The following is a 15210-nucleotide window of genomic DNA, read 5'->3' as shown; positions in this document are numbered from 1 at the left end:
CCTTCAACCAGTACCGCGACAGGAGCCAACGTCAGCGTTGCAGTACCAGTTCAAGACATCGTGCCATCCTCTTCATCGACGGCGAATAAAGATCCAACCGATTGCCCCGCAGAGAGGGTGGGGTGCAAACGATGGCAATAAATAACACGTTACGTACTTACGTCTATCGTCTCTCTCTCTCTCTCTCTCTCTCTCTCTCTCTCTCTCTCTCTCTCTCTCTCTCTCTCTCTCGTCTCGCAACCCAACCACCCAACCCCTACGACAACAACTACAACTACCACCGCCAACTACCACAACCTACGCCATGTGACCACCCCCCATGCTCTGCATTTACTCGTGTCCCTCGCGCGGCGGAATGCGGAGTACATTTTTTTACTAACCCGTCAGTTTCATAATCATCGGCGACAGGCCTTGTCACCATGGTTGTATATGTACATCGATGACTGCTGCTTCGGCTGCAGCATGCGCGCCGTCAGGTTGAGCCTGACGAAATAGTCGGTCGCCGTCACTCCCTTGTCGGCATGCTGCAGGGAACTAAGCAGCAGACGAGCCACTGACGACAGCAATCGGGGAGACAAACCACTAAGCGAGACAAATCGGGACGTCTGTGCGATGAAAACCGTCACTAGACTTGCGACAACGCATGAACCTGCCACACAAAAGCATAAATTATTTTAAAGCAAAGCTTTCCAGCCAATGGTTTCCTCTTGGCAGGCGCCACTAAGAAACTCTCAAAGTGGCTGAGAAGGAGGAGGGCGGTTTTCACTCACGGAGCACATTGCAGATGGCGCGGCGAATGAGCGCCATCGGAGGCTGCTCACCGCGCGGGCGTGTCGGCGGGATTATTCCATCGGCTTTGTAGTCCGCTTTGGCGACGGCTGTTTTGGTCCTGTTTTGGCGCAGCTTCGCATCCATTGCGCGCTTCCTCCGTACGGCTTGATTAACTTGTTCTACAATACTTCCTGGGTAACCTGGACTCGACGGAATTAAGTCGTCGTACGGCAAAGATACTTTTTATGATTGGTTTGAAGGGCGGGAAAACAAAATGTAGAGACCACGTCCAGACATCTGGCCACCTGAGAAACGCTACCTTTTGCGCACTGCTGGACACGAATGGGAGTGCGTTTTCTAAGTTGGTGAATACCAATTCGGTTGTGTTTTAACAGGTATTACAAAAGGTGAAAGGAGCAACTTGTTCTGAAAAAAAAAAAGCGATTGTAAAAGTTACTTCAGCTTTCTCGCAATTCTCAAAGTAGCTAAACTAACAGTTCAAATCGGTATAAATGGGTATCACTAAGATCACATGTCAAATTGTTTCGGTGTCTTCGCCCTTCTAAAGACACCCCCCCCCCTCCGTTTTCTTTCTGCCGAAGAACAGCAGAGCTACAGCAGCGGCGTCCGCCACTTAAGCCGGCATGGCTGACGCTTCTGCGTTCGGGATTCCGGCCCCGCGAATCCCAGATAACGGCTGGCAGAATCTCAGGTTTCACGCTTTCTATAGCCACATGTATGAATTCAAGTGACACTGCATGGGAAATCGTTGTGGTTCTCGTTTACAGCTTGGTTTTCCAACCAATTCAACTGCGTGGATTGGAGCCAATTTTTTATTAGGTTTGCGGATTTGCAAGCTCTCAATATTAAACCTATACCCCTGCGGCATATTCCTCGTTATATGGCGCTAAGGGTCCGTACTGATTACGGAATGGTTGCAAAGCCGTATTATATACCTGCCATTTTCAATCAATTTCCTGACAAAATATTCTCTTCAACTTCAGCCATTCTAGCATTCGAACGTGGCTAAAGTACGCATGTGTGTGCGGAGAACGTTTGGTTCGTTGATTTCTAATGGCTTGTTGGGGATGAGAAAAATGTTAAAAAGGTAGTTATGGCCAATACTCATATAATGTATTTTGTTTGTGTCTGTCTTTGTGTTTTCTCTGTCTTTTTCTCTTCTTTTTTTACTCCTCATTTTCTTTTTTTTTCCCTCTGTATTCAGTTACCGCTACCTATGGCTACTTTTGATGGCCGGTGCTGCCGGGCGACGCCGCACAAGCTCACCTGTTGTCTTTGGCGGTCCCATTTTACCTCTGTATGTAGTCCTTGATAGTAAACAAATTATTACCATTATTATATTATCATTATATAGGTGAGCTAAAGGCGGCCGGTCTACGAGCGGTGGTATTGTGGTTCTTTTGAAGTACTGAACAACCCTTCGAACCGCCTCGTAGCTTTTATTCGGTGAGCTTGTAAAGAGGGGTGTTTCCACGGCCACTCTCAGGAGTTCTCTCAAGCGGTCTTGTGCCCACTCTGTTTAACTGAGCTTTAATGCTCGAGTGCTCCGCTGGAAGCGTGTGGCGTATCCGACCGATCTCCGGTGTGCTTTAGCGACAAAGTTGCTCCGCGGACGTTCTTCGAGAGCTGTGGGAAAGTGTTCTCAGCAGAAAAGACACAGACGGCCGTCATCCCGTACGTTCAGGTAGTAATGCGCTAAAGGAGATTTAGAACAAGGTGAGCGTACGGCTTGCGTTTTCTGCTCCCAGGAAGTCAGCAAGGGTGTAAACACCAATATTCCCGGAGAATGCGCATGGGACAAGGCACACGACACGCTACGCCCACTCTGAGGACAACGTCATCCACAAGATTTCGGTGTCGTGCGGACGCTCTTGCGTAGGACAGACTGGTCGGTGCGTGAACAGTCGCCTTCGGGAGGACACGTTCAATACGACGTCGTCGTCATGTTGCCACGTTGTCAGCGTATCGAGTCTTCTCCGCCTGCAGCCCACGCTCGTCTGGCTGTGCCACCATCACGACGTGTCCTCGCCGATGAGAGAGGGAAATTTCTGAAAATTTTGATATCAAAAGCAAAAAGAGAACGTGTATCAGTGAACCATCAGATTCACCTATCGATAAGAATCCCTGGCTTTCATGACTAGGTTTGATATATGGTCACCCGAATGCTGAATTGTTGTCATCATTGTGCGTTTTTTTTTATAGCTTAGTTATTTTGTCATCGCTTTTCATGTAGTTTGTAGCAGGACTAAACCGGACTCATTTTGTCGTCACCACCTGTGTTGTGTGGTTTCCCTGCTTTGTACCGTCGTTAGCGCTGTTTGTCACCGAACGACAGCGTGTTATATCCGCGCTTTGTCCCGCCTTCTCTTCCTTGAGTGTCCTTGTCTACGCAAGCTATTAACCCCTTTAAGATGTGCCCCCAACTATCGCACCAAGTTATGCTCGTGTTATGTCGCTGCAACAAACGTAAACCCGGGCCACGTTCAGTGCCTTCTATCTTAGAGCTATCTAGCTATCAGAACTTATAAATTAATTATAACTATTGCGCACTGTCCAAACACCGTTTCGACAAATTGTCAAATCCGGATGAAATTACTGAAAACACCTTGCCGGGAAGGTGCAACCCAGGGTAACTAGATAAGATACAGAGATCCGGCACTGAGGCATGCAAATGAGCAACGGCAGCCATTTTGGTGGTTATCAGTGTTGCCAGATTTCTGCTCCTGCGGCCTTGCCGCTAACTTTGACGAGGTCATTTTAAACAACACCGGCGAAGACGCAGCAACACGGCCTCTCCGGCCACACTTCTGCAGCTGAAATCGTGCGAGGCGCGTTATCTTTGATTCGCGTACAGAATGACGCCAGTCGCGCGCAGCCGTAGAGCAGGGAGGAAAAGCTGAGACTACCACAGTTGAGCGACGGAAAACGCGTAAACAACAAAGTGTTGTTACAATGCTGTTATTGAAGCAGTCTGCAATTCCTGTGATTAATTAGAGTGTATTGTTAGCGGCCTCCTCTCAGAAGTTTTATGCATTTTACGTTGCGATGCAAGGTGCAAGAATTCCCGCCAGCGGAAAAATTATCCGGGAGACAACGCAATGAAGCGCAAAGGTACAGAACAGGTTGGGTGAGGAACGGGAATAATGTTTTACAAAGGCCTACAGCGCCAACATGTAGTGACGTTTAAAACTCGAAAATGTGTCAAGCAGTCACAAAAAAAAAAAACTAAAAATTGCCGCGCATCTGCTCCTTTCGTTGCAAATGTCGACGAAAGACGACATACGATTGGCGGCCCTGCCAAGTAAATGCCTCCCTTCTGTTTCCCGCTCACGTCTCATGCTGTTTTTCTCCCGTCTCTTTCCTCCCAAGATAACACACTAGAGGTGTGCTGTTATCACCCGGCGGTGTTCAAAGGCTACTGTCACAAGAAATAGCGGGCGCAAGCTGCGTCTGCCAAGCGGTATGTCACGTGATGTTTGTAAGTGTATATTAGCCATCGGAATAACCGAGGCATTCTTTCGTTCATCCCCTTCAGCGCGGCTGGCAGACTCCCTTCTTGCTACCGCAGACGCTTCGCGCATGCGGGCTGTGTCTCGACAAGAGGTTTGCTCAAGTCAATTTAAATTTACCGCGTTCCACTGCTCCACTCCGGGTGCCTCTATGCCAGCGCTGCCGTACGGCGGAGATGCGCGTAAACCCATGTTCCGTACTCACACGTTTACAAAACTCTTTAGCCCTTCTCCACGTGCGTTCCAAGTGGAATGTGGAACCTATCGAGTGGAAGCTGTCGCTACTGTTGCCGTTTGATTTATTAAAATTCCGTCCGGGTCTACAGGGGCGCGGGCAGCAGCAGGCGACTGAGTGAATCTTTTTCCAGAGTGGGTTTGGTATTTCAGAAAAACCTAACATCCATAAATGCAAATATCCTTTATGTATTGACTTCGTCCCTTATATTTGCGTAGTGTCTTGTACTTGTCCAACAGTTCTGACAATACTGAACATTGCCATCGAATTTAGGTGATTAGATTTGGCTGTCGATATATTTCCGCGAACTAGGCATTGCGTTTGTTTGTTTATGTTTTGTTTTTACTGCCTGTCCGCGCCCGGCTTTGTTATCTGTGTCCCAAGCGAAGCGCATGTTTCATTCTTTATTTTGATGCCGCACGGGTTATTTCATTCTGATATGGAGAGCGTTTCGCCCTACCGTCACTAGCCTCGAATAATTTTCTTTGATCTACAACGTTCTAGATGTAAATCGACGGTTCGAGAAACACTCGCACCGTAAGATAAAAGCCTGCAGAGCAGACGCCGCGGGATTTCGATCGCCGACACTCACTTGCGTACGTCACTCGGCTGACTGCTGCTTCGCCGCCTGTGTATTCTTTGAGTTGTTAGGGAAGCACAATTTCGCTCCAAAAAACTTGTTTTCCTTGAAGACAACTGTGTCGTCTTTGGCATCGTGACAATATTAACCTACGGTGCAGCTTCTGTTTTACTTTGGCCAGGTGGCTTAATTGAGTCACCGAGAGACAGACCGACAGACAACAGACAGAGCAAACTTTCAGCGTTTAGGTAGGCCAAGAAAGACTATCGTCTTTAAATGTGACATTGCAGTGAAACAACAGTAGGTTACAAACAAAAGCAAGGGGGAGCGTGAATGACTGTTGTATGCTAGACACATTCACTCAGCGGGTCAGCACGCTAACAATTCACAGCTCTAAGTAACGACCTCCGCGCTTCCCGAGACAAGACAAGAAGATACAATTCCTTAGGTGATAATAATCTAAGAAATATGACTTCTTAGGAGTGCGTAAGAATATATTTTGCACCAACGAGAGAGAGAGAGAGAACAACTTTATTGAGAGCCTGCAGTTATGAAGACGCGGCCACGACGTCGTAGCAGTCTACCCCGTACCGTGGCCTACTCGCGCTCCCCCCGGAGAGGTTGCACTTTCGGGCCGTTGGCGAGCGAGGACGGCTGCCACCTGCTGGACGGCCTGGACGGCCTGGAGTATAGTCACATGAGTTCATGGCGGCTGTGATGTTGAGAGGGAGCTCCTCTTGCAGAGCTTCGATGGGGTGCGATTGACAGTTCCATAGGAGGTGGGCGGTCGTCGCGCGGGCACTGGAGCACAAACGACACGTATCTGTTTCATAGACACTGGAACACACGTGTTTAGCTAACACTGGCGTGAGGAGAGATCCTGTATGTAATTGTCTGTAGAGCACAGATTCTTCTCTGGAAAGCCGCGGGTGAGGGGGTGGGCGAAGGCGTCGGGTGAGACGGTACCAGTCCAGGATGTCCCCGTAGGTCGTAAGAGTGGCGGGTTCGGCAAAAGTGGACGACGCAGGTGGGGATGCCGGACTTGTGAGCGCCGCGCGACCGGTGAGCTCACGCGCAGCGGAGTCGGCCTCCTCGTTGCGATTGTCCAGTCCGGTGCGGAGACCCAGACGGCCTACATGTGCGGGGAACCACCGAAGGGACATTGGTAAAACACGGGAACGCGTAGCACTTAACATTTTCACCGCACGGGCGCACACTTGGTTCGTAGCGTATTGCACCAACGAATTAATTTTTTAACATGTCGGGAACAGGCATTGTTTCGGGAATCCCGCACTAATAAATGTTCGGTGCAGGGAAGGAATAAAAAGAATGTTTTCATGCCTGGTATTTATGGCCCAACTCTTGCGGCTGTGCCAATAACCAGTAATCCAAGTGTGTGCTCACTTAAAATCTAAATGAAATTCGTCGTTTCGTTTTTCCCGCCAATGAGAAGCGGTCCTGACAGCCATGAGATGCCACCTGCCAAAATTTGTACTTGAGTAGGTCTCCATTGGCATCAATAGACGCATGTATGTTGGTTAATTAATATTAATCAAAAGAGCACTATTTATTTGAATGTCGGCGCTTCGCCGAGTAATGGAAAATTTGCCTAACTTCGCCATTCCAACGTTTTCGCCTTGAATTGAAAACCCGTATTTCTTTCATTCGGCGCTAGCAGCTTTAACTAGTAGCTTTGGCAAAGCAAGGAAAAATTTTAAACCTTCCTTCGTGAATTTATTATTTCACAAAAAGCCCCTTGCGCTGACCAGTGCTATCATTTGTCGTCCCCTGCCTCTACGGTGCGTATGTGAGTTTCTACTAATCATATTTCTCCAATTCAAAAATACGTATGTATTACAAATTAGACCGTTCTGAAGTCCTAGCCGATGCCCCTCAGTGTGCATGGGACGTTAGCTTAAAGGAAGATGAGGATGAGATGGAGGAGGAGAAAGAAGAAGAAGAAGAGCAGGCAGAAGACCAAAGTGAGCGTATTTTTTTGTGTAAGACGACGGGGAAGAAAAGGAACACGGCTGAGGCGTGGACTCACCCTTCAACGACGGTACGACCGCGATGCCAGGACTCGTGTGAGCTTCGGGGTAGGCATCGAAACCACAAAGTCCATGACCTCATCGGCTGTTGCTGTTGGGATCTACCTGCCGTGTGCTCCGAGCGTTCAGGAAGGCTTCTAAGAACTGACAATGAGCGTTAACGTTCCACAGGAAGCAGTGCTCCGCTGCGTCAACGCCGTCCTCGAGCAGTCTGCAAGAAAGCCCTGGGGTTTTGCGGAGTCGGTGCTGCTTCACGTGGGGCTCAAGAAATTCGATCCCCGAAAGGACAAGACCTTCAGGGGCAGCTTCACCTTGAAGCACGTCCCCAAGGCGAAGTTTCAAGTTTGCGTCTTTGCCGACGAGGATCACTGCATCGAGGCCAGGGACAAGGACCTCGTCTTTATGGACAAGGACACCATCCGGCGGCTGAGCAAGAGCATCACTAAAGTGAACAAGCTGCCGAAGAAGTACGACGGCTTTCTCGCGTCGTCGTCTCTAGTGAACACCCTTCCCGGAGTGCTGCGCCGCGTCCTGAGGGAAGTCCGCAAGGAGCCCGTCTCTGTCGCGAACGGGGAGTTGTTGACGGAGAAGATTGAAGAGCTGAAGACTACTGCCAAATTCCGGGTGACGAAGCTTGGGAGTCTTTGCGTCAGAGTGGGAAACGTAAAGATGCCAGCTGACGCTCTCGCGGAAAACGTGAACGACACGATCGTCTACTTGGAGTCGCTGTTGACCCACGATTGGCAGAACGTCAAGTCCTTGAAGCTGATGTCCAGTAAGGGCTCCCCGCAACGACTTCTGTGAGTTGTGCAGGCCACACCCATCGATGCTTTTTTAAGTACGTGGCAGATGGGACTGGACTATTGAAAATTCATTAGTGTCGAAATAAAATTTTGCATGCCTCGTTAGAAGAATGACGTTTATTTCGAGCCCGGTAGTCACAAATACGATTTCCATTCTATAGCCTTGGTAAGTTTTGATCAGTACTATAACGTTGTAGTCTTTGGTGTAGCTCAGCTAAAGCTAGCTGCATAAACGTATATTTTATAAAAAGTAGATTCCGTCAAAAATGATCTACAGTCACAATAGAGGCACATTTTAATAATTAGCTCGTCGGAGACTGAATAGAACAAGCTGCCCGCGACGATACTTATCTAGAAAGGATGATTATAATGTTTATGCATGGCTGAGAAACTAATCCCCCGAACAAACGGTGAATTGGCACAATTTATGATAGTCCTGTGATGCTGTAATCAGCCACGGTAATCGTCCCCTGCACAAATAAATGCTCACACGTTCTCTCATCTAAGTTACAAGCGGCCACCTCACCGCGTGGGATTAGGGTGCACGCTGGGTGGACGCTTGGGCCGGGTCATCGCATCACCGTCCGCAGTAACATTTGCCGTAATAGCCCATGCAATAACTACTACCCATGGCACAGCCATCATAATCAGGGAGCATAATCACAAGGATGCATTTCCAAAACGGCACCTCATATTCTCCAATCAAGCGTGAACACTCCCGAAGTCTCATAGCCTGGTTTCCTGGTCCCAAATCCCTCGAGGGAAACGAGGGAGTTCACGCCACGGCCCGCGCTTATAAACACCGGGTCGTTTCTCTCGTGGAAGAATCGTCACCCCTGGCATCTACTGAACCTGTCCTACGTTACACGAACATCTTGGCCCGCTATCAACTCCAACGGTGAATGCTCTTTCGTACACAACCGCAACTCACAAGAGATGAAGCTACCACCTTCAGAAGACTCCAAACCAACACCTATCCCCACCGCACCCTACTCCATGCCATATATCCTATAGAGTATCAAGCCACCTGCAATTGCTACGATTCACTTTGGCCTTTAGGTAAGGGAGTGCCAGAAAAAGGGTCCATCTCCCCGCGAGGGGGACTCGAGTAAATGCGTCGCATAGGGGGTGGGTGTATTGCGTTAACGTTTAGTGTTTGGGGAGTTGGTGGTAGTGAATGCGATGTATCAGCAGCTTCTTGACGTAGTTTGAATGAGTCAGGGATATAAGGCGCGTTCGTAGCCTTTCATTCTGTGTCGGTTTTGTGGCGCAGTGGGAAGAGCAACATGTACCTCGCGTTCCGCCCACAGGTAGTGAATGCGTTGTATCAGCAGCTTCTTGACGTAGTTTGAATGAGTCAAGGATATAAGGCGCGTTCGTAGCCTTCCATTCTGTGTCGGCTTTGTGGCGCAGTGGGTAGAGCACCATGTACCTTGCGTTCCGCCCGCAGGTCGTGGGATCGAAACCAGGCGCCGGTAAGTATTATTTTTTATATAGTGTAGGGGGAGGGGTGCGGACCTGTTGTTGAGAGCGAGGAGGGTAGCGTGATGCGGGAGAGGAGGAGTGGGGGAGAGGTCGCACTTGGAACGGCTGTTGCGAACGCCGAGGCACGCCAACGCCGGGTGACATCGTGAGTTAAAGAACTGCTCTGCATTTAAAACACCCGGTCTATAGACCACCTCCAATCCCTCCATTCAACGATGGATGGCGCGTCGGGACTCTGTGATCCAGCTTCACCTGGTGAACAGGGCCCGCACAGCCAGCCCCAGCCAGAGGATCCTGGACTGAGGGTCCCCTCCACCGGACGGGTGCCTGAACAGCAGCACCGGTTGATGAATAAAGATTTTCTTCATTCATTCGTTTGCATAGATTGAAATGAACCTAGCATTGAGTGGCATCTGAGCGTATTTTCAGCTTGTTGCATGGCTTTAATATGCAGGCTAAGTGTCGACAGGGGTTCAGCCCTGTCGACACTTGTCGACAGCCCTGTCGTGCCCCGAGAAATGTAGTCGTCACAAAAAAGGGAAAAGCGGGGGGCAGAAGAGACGACGGATTCAGAGAAGAAAACGGCCTTAACAACAAAGAGAGAATGTTTGAAAAACAAACAAACAAAATTGTTATCATCATCGTCATCAGCGCGTGTACGCCCACTTCAGGGCAAAAGCCTTTCCCATAGATCTCCAGTTATCCCGGCCCTGTGCTGACTGCGACCAACTGCGATAACAAAACAATTACCGCGTATCTGCTCCTTCCGTTGGAAATGTCGATGAACAATAGTCGTCTGGCGCCCCTGCCTAGTAAGAGCCTCCATTTTCTTTCCCGTTCACCTCTGTGTTTCTTCCTCTCCCGTCTCATTCCTCCCAAGATACACGCGCTAGAAGTTTGCTCAAGTAAATTTAAATTTACCGCGTTCCATTGTTACATGACGGTTGACTCGATGTCAGCGTTGCCGTACGGAGGAAATGCGCATGAATCGAGGCACCCTACTGCAACGTTTATAGAACCATGTTTCCATACTCCACTTGCGTTCCAAAGCGGAACATGAAACCCTTTGTTACCGTTGCCATTTCCTTTCTTAAAATGTCTCCAGGATTTATAGTCACGATGGCGACAGCAGGCGATGGAGTGTACTTTTTCCCCAGTGGATGTAGTATTTTATTTGCAATCGCAAAAATCAAGCATCCATGAACTTTTTAATTAAGAAATACTGCAAATATCACTTATGTATTGATGTTTTCCCTCATATTTGCGTAATGTTTGGTTCTTCTTCAATAATGTTTGCAAGTACGAACATAGCCACCACATTTAGATATTTAGATTTGGCTGTGGGTATATAAACCTGTTGCGCAGCTTCCGATTCAATTTACCCGGGTGGTTGTATCGATTTACTGACAGACAAACCAAAATTTTCGCGTTAAAGTGGCCCAAAGAATACTATCATCTTTAAAAGTCTATCGCACCCCTAAAATCTTCACTCTGGTAGTCAAACCTTTACCCTGAAAGCGGGGTTGTGTGCACCTTGCAGGTGCTTTAAACCGTTGTGTTTGAACCGTTTCTGTTGTATGACGGGACGGAACTCATCGCCTTCATTAATCTTGTCTCATTTATCACTTCTTTTATATGTAGAAACAAACAGGAAATTGCGCGCATCGGCGTGAGTGTAAAAGTGCTTTCGTCAACAAAATAATGTTGTGAGAGCAGAGTACAATTGCGGTGATCTAAATTAACTGTCCTGTCCTGGGGAAGCATTCGGACGTCCATAAACGATTTGTTCTAACGTGTTACTTATTTTTGATCTTTCTGGTCAATGGAGAGAGAGAGAGAGCTTTAGTGATGAAGAGGTCAGCCCCCCAAACGGCTGGGCTTGCTACTTCAGATGGGGGTAACGTAAATACAGTAAGAAGACAAAAAGGACGGAGGAATGTACGTAAAAATAATGGATAGGAAGCAATGCGCCATCTTATTGAGGCCTTCAAGCACTCAGTACAAAAAATATCCACCATTTTTACAACTCCTGCTTACAGGGCCATCGAGTAGTCGTCCACGGAAATTCAAGACGCCCCCGCTACGCTCCTCTGGCAGTACAAGCGACGCTACAGTATTCCTTCTCTAAAATACTCCCTGCGTTGGTGTTATTTCTTTTCTTTTGTGGAGTAGCGATTCTCCTTCTTTGGAGGCCGTAGGCTGAGAGAGAAGGAAGTGTTAGGCTCGCCGGTAATGCTGAGTGATGTCTTGGAAGAAGGCAAGACAGACTGACAATGCAGTCTCTTCGGTAGCCTGGACGGACAGGAGGAGGAGGAGGTAGGAGGCTTACTGTCGAGCAAAGTTATTGCCCGTTAATTAGTAATGGCCAGAAGTAAAGATGTTGACTTTCTGGCTCCGGTGATGTAGCGATAGTAGGTTCCAACATTAGAGCACCATCCTACGGGCTAACAAGCTTCTTGAGACAACTTCTGGACATATAATAATGGTAGGGCTATTCGTATGAATGAGGGATAAGGGCCATAGATAACTCTTTGGCAAACCGAGTTGAAGAGGTCTCTATTGAGCCACAAGCGACGAGGGTGGTCTTTTTGGTGACTGTTTCTACTTTTAACCATTGGTGTGGGTACTAGCGTCTGTTTAGGAGATGTGTGTACATTTTCTATAGGTGTTCTCGTTCACCAGGCTTCGCGTGTGTCGGCGCCGGGATGGAGGTGAGTGAAATATGAGCTCCCCACTCTGTGTAAATTCCTTTTTTTGTTGCTGGAATTGTCCGGTAAAGAAAATGGCTGCCGCAGTAAAGAGTTAATAAATAAATAAACACATGACTGATCCGATGGGCCTTCAACTCGGGTCTGCATAAAACAGCAGCCCAGGGCTCCACCAACTCTGCTATCTCCGCACGTTGCCAGCGTAAAACAGAAGTTGTTCTTTTTGAGAGTTCCTTTCTTTCTTCGTGGCACATACACACTTGGGGATTGGTCAGGAATTTGGAGCTTCGAGGGGCCAATGTGCCGGCATCACAGAATTCGCAAAACCATGAATTTGAAACATAAAAGTTGCAGAATAATGCCTTCCGCGTGACAGGTTTACGTTATGGCACGCAAGTAGACGAGGTGCACACAAGCCTCGCGGGACACTGATTCTAGGGAAGCTGTGGCGGGTACCGGTCTGCTTGCTGACGTAATTCGCGTCGTAAAATAAAGAAACAAAAGCAAGGAGATGCGTACACTGTGTATCACGAAAGGAGCTGGATGAAGTCTTGCCAAGTAACAAACAGGCGAAAGCGAAGAAATAGACGCTAATACGATGTAGTAGTAAGGTAGTTTTTGACGGGTACCGCCAGGCACTGGCGTTCAAAGCACGTAAGCAGACGCCACAAAAGCCAGAATTTGTTTCATAAATGGGTTGTGCTTCGTCAATATAACACACTGGTTATCTGGGCCACATTAGGCAGGCCCAATGGTTGAATTACGGTGCTCTTGGTTTTCCCATTTATTTACTTTTGAGCTGATTAGTATCTCAATTCATTTATTTCTTTAATGTATTTGGTCAGCGCATCTGCCTGCACCATGATGAACTACGTGTTTCGAAAATTAACCGTGTCAGATAACACGACGGCACCGGCATTTCGCATTTCACGTATCTAAAAAAATGCTTCTGAATGACAGCTGAATCTGAAATGCTGAATGACACCCGTAGACTAGCGAAACTAAACGAAATTCACCATTCTTTCAGCCGGCTAATCAGCATAAATTAGTCGTTATCATAATGGAAGTTACCATTTTCTGTTCCTCACGTTTCCTTAGCATAGAGATAGAAAATAGATAACTGCCTACCCGATGGCCTTATTTGTTTATTTATGGATGTTGTACATACTGCGGACCATAGATTGTGCAAGCAGGAAGGGCACATCATGTAAATGACACCATAAATAACGCGTAATTCACAATATATGGGATTCAAGTAATTTGTTCCACTCTGACACTGTCCGTGGCAAAAAAAAACTGTGCATAAAGGCAACGGTTCTCGCAAGATCATCTGGTCAGCAAATCGGGGTGGCGATGTCCGTGTGCCTATAGAAAATATAAATCAAGCCGTTGTTTGTGTCTGCGCGACCAAAGGGGCCGAATGTCACTTGCAGTAATAATTGTGCAGGGTAAATTACATGATGAGTATTTGTGGCATTTGAAACGAATTGCTTTACTTTGAAGCCACTCAATTTTGTCGATAATATTGTTAGTGTTGGGCGTACTATAATTTAGGTCTTATAAAATAAAAATATCTAAGAAGCCTGATATTTGCAGGGCACTTTCGCAGTTTTTCTCACGAAGCCGAGTTTCACGAAGGCAGCTGAATATATGTTGTCAGCGTGCAGGTTCCAAGATAAATTGTTGGTTAAGGTCAAGCCAAAATATTTGTAGCTAGTAACCTCTCTCAGCGTTGAAGGCTACAGTTGGTGCATACAATCTGGCGCATATCCTTGCATGTACCCGCATGCACTTTTTTCTACGTTAAGGATCATTCCCCTTCATGGCACCACTGATGTATATTGAAAAGATTTGTGTTAAGTTTATCTTGATCATTGAAAGGGGTAATATCATTAAACAAAACAATTGTCTGCAAACAACCTAATTCTTACAGTAGGTGGGATGACATTCCCTATATCATTGATGTAAATAAGAAAAAGCTATAGTCCTAGAACGCTTCCTTGCTGTACACATCTGATTCGACATGAATAAACTGCGAACAGTGTTTATTTATCCCAACAAACTGCACCCATTTGCTAAGATATCTGCAATCCAGTTTACCGTGGAATCTAGTGTTACTAGTGTTACTACAACGCATGAACATCCCACACAAAAGCATAAATTATTTTAAAGCAAAGCTTTCGAGCCAATGGTTTCCTCTTGGCAGGCGCCACTAAGAAACTCTCAACGTGGCTGAGAAGGAGGAGGGCGATTTTCACTCACGGAGCACATTGCAGATGGCGCGGCGAATGAGCGCCATCGGAGGCTGCTCACCGCGCCGGCGTGTCGGCGGGATTATTCCATCGACTTCGTAGTCCGCTTTGGCGACGGTTGTTTTGGTCCTGTTTTGGCGCAGCTTCGCATCCATTGCGCGCTTCCTCCGTACGGCTTGATTAACTTGTTCGACAATACTTCCTGGGTAACCTGGACTCGACGGAATTAAGTGGTCGTATGTCAAAGATACTTTTTATGATTGGTTTGAAGGGCGGGAAAGCAAAATGTAGAGACCACATCCAGACATCTGGCCACCTGAGAAACGCTACCTTTTGCGCACTGCTGGACACGAATGGGAGTGCGTTTTCTAAGTTGGTGAAACCCATTTCGGTTGTGTTTTAACAGGTATTACAAAAGGTGAGAGGAGCAACTGGTTCTGAAAAAAAAAAAGCGATTGTAAAAGTTCCTTCAGCTTTCTCGCAATTCTCAAAGTAGCTAAACTAACAGTTCAAATCGGTATAAATGGGTATCACTAAGATCACATGTCAAATTGTTTCGGTGTCTTTGCCCTTCTAAAGACACCCCCCCCCCCCCCCCTCCGTTTTCTTTCTGCTGAAGAACAGCAGAGCTACAGCAGCGCGTCCGCCACTTAAGCCGGCATGGCTGACGCTTCTGCGTTCGGGATGCCGGCCCCGCGAATCCCAGATAACGGCTGGCAGAACCTCAGGTTTCACGCTTTGTATAGCCACATGTATGAATTCAAGTGACACTGCATGGGAGATCGTTGTGGTTCTCGT

At 47.6% G+C, this 15210-nt stretch overlaps 1 pseudogene; it reads left to right on the top strand.

Annotated features, from left to right (window-relative positions):
- The first annotated feature begins 7314 nt into the window (after positions 1-7314).
- Positions 7315-7968, top strand: LOC144166646 (large ribosomal subunit protein uL1 pseudogene; annotated as a pseudogene).
- Positions 7969-15210: the final 7242 nt, after the last annotated feature.

The sequence above is a fragment of the Haemaphysalis longicornis genome, unplaced genomic scaffold (genome assembly GCF_048455015.1).
Source record: "Haemaphysalis longicornis isolate Haplotype H1 unplaced genomic scaffold, Haemaphysalis longicornis Haplotype H1 scaffold_18, whole genome shotgun sequence".
Taxonomy (NCBI): domain Eukaryota; kingdom Metazoa; phylum Arthropoda; class Arachnida; order Ixodida; family Ixodidae; genus Haemaphysalis; species Haemaphysalis longicornis.
Note: the sequence above shows the minus strand (reverse complement) of the source record. Positions and strands in the feature narration are given on the sequence as shown.